Source organism: Limulus polyphemus, unplaced genomic scaffold, assembly GCF_000517525.1.
Source record: "Limulus polyphemus unplaced genomic scaffold, Limulus_polyphemus-2.1.2 Scaffold5, whole genome shotgun sequence".
Taxonomy (NCBI): Eukaryota; Metazoa; Arthropoda; class Merostomata; order Xiphosura; family Limulidae; genus Limulus; species Limulus polyphemus.
The window spans coordinates 464,642-470,710 of NW_013665615.1; positions in this window are offsets into that span (position 1 = coordinate 464,642).

A 6,069-nucleotide genomic window follows, 5' to 3' on the forward strand; every position below is an offset into this window, starting at 1 on the left:
CAACGAATAGTGGGATGACCGTCACATTATAAGGCCGCCACGGCTGAAAGGGCGAGCATGTTTGGTGGGATGAGGATTCGAACGAACCCTCGACCCTCAGATTACGAGTTGAGCACCCTAAGCACCTGGCCATGCCGGCCCACTTTTATTTAGATAAAAAACAGATTTTGTATTCACACATAAAAGTTGCAATGGAATAAAAAAACAGATCCAAAGCCCACATTGACTCTTTTTTTTTTAAATTAATTTTGATAGTATATTCATACTGTATTCGTTGATACAGAGAAAAGCTGAAAAGGAAAAGAAGGTAATTATATGCACATTATCGGATATCAAGTCCGTCTTCGATTTGATAAATCGGGACCAACTTTGTAATGTTTATAGAATGTAGTAAACAAGGCAATAAGCAGGCAACATAATAAGGATGAAATAAGCAGACGAAAAATACTTGACTATAAAAGGAGTAAGACAAGGTTGATTTTTGAGCCCGTAAAGCTTGACGTTATTTAATTTCTTTGAACATTTGAAGAAGAACTAAAGTTAAGGGATTGTAATTAGAATTCAGATGATATAATTATTTTGGCAAAAGGGACGAAAAAGCTAGAACTGATGATCAGAAGTTTGAAGAAATATTTAGTAAAACATTTATGGTCAATACGAGAAACTCAAAGATACAACTTTTCAAAAATGGAAAGAAAAGGTAAAAAAAACATAATTGGAACATAAAAGAAGAGTTAATAATGGAACGGAATTTTTTTGTTCAACAAATGTCTGGCCAAAAAGCCAGAAGAGTTATAGAAAATAGGATGAAATAATACCCAATATCCTAGTAACTAATAATTTGGTATCATAATAATCAATGATTTTTTCTATTACTAATTATGTACTTTGTTAAATTGGTTCGGTTTGTTATGAATATTCGTGCAGAGATACACAAGAACTATCTGCGTTAGTCGTCCCTAATTTTGAAATGATAGACGAGATGAAAGACAGATAGCCAAATACACCAACCATCAATTCTTGGTCTACTTTAATTGAAAAGTAGGATTCGTCTGAAACTCTTTAAACGCATCAGAAGGTGGGTAGAGCAATTTTGTTTTCGGAAACAAGATGTAAATCACAGTCCGGCACGCTTACCATACAGCCATTCTCAGCCCTTTTGTTAATTTCCAATTGGTGGAAATATGATGTATCAAGACTTTATATTTTGAGCATTATTATTAAACATAAATCTAAAAATATCTAATATATAATTAAATTTTGTTTCAACTAATATTTTTTAAGAAAGAATTGTGTAATGTTTTCGGTTTTTTAAATACGCAATTTGTATTGAAGATAAATTTGAAAAAGATTGGAACAACTATAAATATAAATTCCTTACGAAGAAGTGACATTATGTAAAACAGCTTACTATTACAGTCAAAGTAATATCAAAGAAAGTAATTACTAAAATACTAATGTCGTTCAAAGTAAAGAAAAAGAATAAATCACCATGAAGGGATTAAACAAAATATGATAACTTATAATTTCTGAAATAAAAAGCTTTTTTTTGTTTGTTTTCAAGCACAAAGCTGCACAGTGGCTATCTTTGCTGTGTCTGCTGCGCTTATTTAAACCCGGTTTTTAGTGTTATAAAAGCCTCTATACTTACCGTTGAGTCACCAGAAGTAAATAAAAACCATGTTTCGTGGTCCACATATTTCAGGGTTTTATTGAGGTAGGATGATAAGTTCTAAACGTTCTCAAGCACTAGCTTTAACTTAGCTTGTAAACCAAGGTATATTTATATTTAATGATGTGTGTGGGTGAAGTTTGAAATGATATGTGATATTAATTTCTAAACATATTCTGAAAGATAATATTTGCAAAAAATCATTCTTAGGATATTTCATATAGAAGTTTTCCAGCACTTCTAGCAAACCTGGTTCACTTGAATGAAAAATATGAATTATAGATAGTTAATCAAATATAACCCATTATATGTAAAGAGTAATATTTTACACAAAACAAATCAAAATGGTGATTTCTTGTTAATCACAGAAATAACTACATTCCTAAGAACTTACTTAAGGCTTTTTGCATAAAACTTGCTATGCTACATTTTTTATGTAAAGTTTTTTGATAATCATTTAAAGTGAGTATTGTCGAAATACATCTTGCGGAATAAACATAAGTTTGGTCAATTTATAATTTCACCTTAGGAAAGCCGAACAAAAAATAGTCTATATCTTCTGTAGAATGCACACATTATAATGTGTTTTATATATTGTTATTCTGTCATACAAAAGCAAAAACTATAAATGTTAAAAATATTCTCACCGCATGTTCTTAATCATATTAAGTTTAATCAATCGATGTATACTTCTAAGATCAAAAGTAACAACATACTGGTGTAAGAATACAGATGAATATAAGGAGAAACACTTGCGCAAGGTGTAAACATTTCATGTCTCTGTAAAAGAAACATCTTACAAAAATGTTGCTTATTATGAAGCCTTTAATATACTATCATTTAGTTCATTTATGAATATAATATCGAATTTTCAGATCGATAATTCAGAATCTAGTTTTTTATTAACACTGTATCATCAGCACTGTGTTTTTCAAAACAAGCTCAGAAATTGCATTAGTTTTAGTTAAATTGATTTGTTTTAATTTTTTTATCCTGCTTCAAGAATTATATTTCAGTTTTACTGGGTACTAACTGCAACTTGATGAGAATATCAGAGATTCAGATTTTATTGTAAACGTATTACATATTATGTGTTACAGAAACTTTTTATTTTCAATAAATTCAACACCTTCAAATATTATTTTATTTTAAAAATGTATTACTGCTTAAAAACGGTTTTATGTTAAAACTATTATTACTCAAGAGGTTTGCGAAGAGAAGAAGGTTGGGAACCGCTGCTCTAGTAACGCTTTTGTACTACATGGTTGTGTATTTCATGTAATGGTTTATAATCAGCAAGAAACAGCACATTTTTCTAATGCAACTGATGAAACATTCACTTTTGACTAGCTTTGATGTTATAAAAATTACATATTTAAGTTCAGTGTGGATTTCAAACTGTTTTTGTGTAAATGCCATATAACTTTCGCTAATATCTTGAAAACCGAATCCACTTGAAGCATCATATAGGATTCTTACTACCTTGTAGTTTTCAGCACATATTCTATTTATCATATTTGTCTCTAAAAATCTGGAATGGTCAAATATAGCCAGAACTCTTTAAGTCAAATATCTAATTACTGCAAAAACAATGTTTATAGATTGTTGAACGAGGGTTTTTTTGTTGTTGTTGTTTTGTAGAAGTATATCTTAAAAATGAGATCATTTTCTAAAGTAGAAATCCACTTGATTTTGATATAAGTGTTATGTGGTACAGTTATGATATATATATAATATCGTATGACAATATAATAATAAAAATAATAGAAGATTAACTAAAATACCTGCTGTTTTATAGAATAATCTTTTCGGCTATTTTAGGGCTTTTTAGTTAAATGTAAGATGAAGAGAAAACTAGTTATCTAAAGAGTTTACTTTCATGTGGCTAAAAAATAACGGAAATAATAATACAGATTTTTTAAAAGTAAGTATATATCACAGAAATACATAAAAATTCACAGGATCTTCACTATTTAATAAGGGGTAAAATATTATATTTTATACATTTCAAAACTTAAATACATTCTATAGAACTTTCTTTTAGCAATAGTACACATACTTTATTCAAGATACGTCGAAAACAACTACATTAAAAACTTTTTTTATTATCAGTGAATCTGTCATATAATAAAACTAAAGTATAGAGCATTTTTCTAGTTGCGACATATATATTTACTTATAACATTTCAACATGTGCTGTGTAACTACAAACACATGGATAATATCAAATGTGTAAACAATGATATTGTATATACATTTCTAGCCCTATTTACATGATAACATGTCAAATGTTGCTAGAAACTAACACCAGACTATATTTAAACACGAGACGATTTTATAATTTCGAATTGTGTTGAGCTTCTACAGGAATTTCAAATGCAGCAAATGATATTGACTTCAATTTATACCTTACATACTTATACTGTATTATTTTCTCATTTATTGTATCTGTAATAAAGAATACAAGGACAATGATGAATAAAATTTTTATTTTAAAAATGTCATTTTAATGTCATATTTAAATACGGTTTTGTTTTAGTATATTGTGACATTACCAATTTCATGCTGAGGTTTATACCATGCAGAAAAGGCTTTAAATGTATATAGATGCATAGAAAGCCCCGTAAAAATAACTAATTTTCGTAGTTACAGTTTTACTACAGGAAAAGTTGACCTTTATAACAAGAAAGTGTATGCTGAAATAATAAGCCTTTATTTCCTGTAAAGTTGAATAAATGAATATGTTATGCGTTAAAAACGTCTGCACTATACAATAAAAAAAACAAAGTTGTAATTGAATAATTTCTGGCAGTTTCCACTGGCGTCTGCTGAATCAAAATAAACAACAATAACTCACGCTATACAGTGAAATATTGTTCTCTTAATCCTTGTGAATTCTAACATATGCTTAAATTGAAAACCGAATAAACTTTAATTGCCATATAAACATATTGTTAAGAAATATAACTACGTATTATGATTTCAGTGCTAAGTAAGGTTATAAAAGTATATTTCTTCAAAATAACAGCCTTTTCTCATTAAGCACAAAACTGCACAATAGGCTACCTGTGCTGTAACCGCCACAAGTATCGAAACATTTGGCCTTAGAATAATATCGGTACCTTGGGATTTTCTTATCTTTCCAGCCCCCATTAATGCCAGCGTCAGAAGGTAGGGTTTCCTTAATTACGCCCAATGGTAGGACCTTATTTTCGTTTTTTTAATTTAACATTACTTTGGAGAGCAGTCACCTTCCCACAACTGTCTGCAGGCAGTGAAGGGTGATATACATGTGGGACGTTGTGGGCTTGAGCACCCACATCTTGCTGTTCTACCATATTTTATTTTTATTTCTTTAAGATGTGAGACTAGCGAACGGAGGTTAAGACTGCTAGGCGGGGGTATCCCTACCGCAATGTAGGTCCTACTTTCGTAGTCACCTGGAAAACCTAGGGCGCATCATATATCACACATTATAGCCTCTGCCCTGGTGATCTTTTTAATTTATGCAACATTTTTGTTGTATATTTTTGCTGTAGTTGTTAAGGCTTATTTTGATAACTGAAAGGTTCTTTCACCACAGGTTGAGTCTTCCTGTTTTTAACGCAGTCCTTCCTTTTGATGTTAATATTTAATTAACTGTTTTGTTGCACGCACACACACATATATATATATTCCCATAGATGCACATGTCGCCCTGAATATTTCTATGGTAATATTGTAAAAAATAAATTGTTTCTACAAAAATATATTAAAGAGTGCTAAGTATAGAAAAAATAAGGACTTTTGAGTTCGCTGAAACAAACATATATTATTTAAAGTAGTATAGAATTTTCAAAAGGCATCCATACATAATGTGCAAGATTATAACTCAAACAAATATTACTTATCTTTCTTTGTATCACAGACAAAAAGTAATATGCTCATAGTTTTTATAACCGAACTTGTGTATCTTTTAATTCATTAAATTTTTACAGTCGATTTCCCAAATTAAGATTAATTATTGTTATTATTCCTTATAGTTCTACTTGAAGATTTTGAGTAACTCTTCTGGTAGATTTTATAGCTTTACTGATTGATTTTTCTATTATAATGTAAGCTATTTTCAACATTTTGGAAAAAAAAACTTAAAGACCATTAAATAATTTTATTTTTGCTGCAGTCACATGGAAGTGTTTTCTAATATGAAATATAGTTAAAGAAACATAACTTTTATATATTTTGAAAATACGGATTTCAGGTGGTACATTTTTTCATCTGGAGTTTCTGGTTGTAAATTGATGACGTTGACTCTTCACCTCCAGTTTATACTTGGAAATTATAAGTTAGAAAGCAATTTGATATTATCTCAAAAAATGTTAATCACAAGAACTAGCTCCATTTAATTAATATTTATT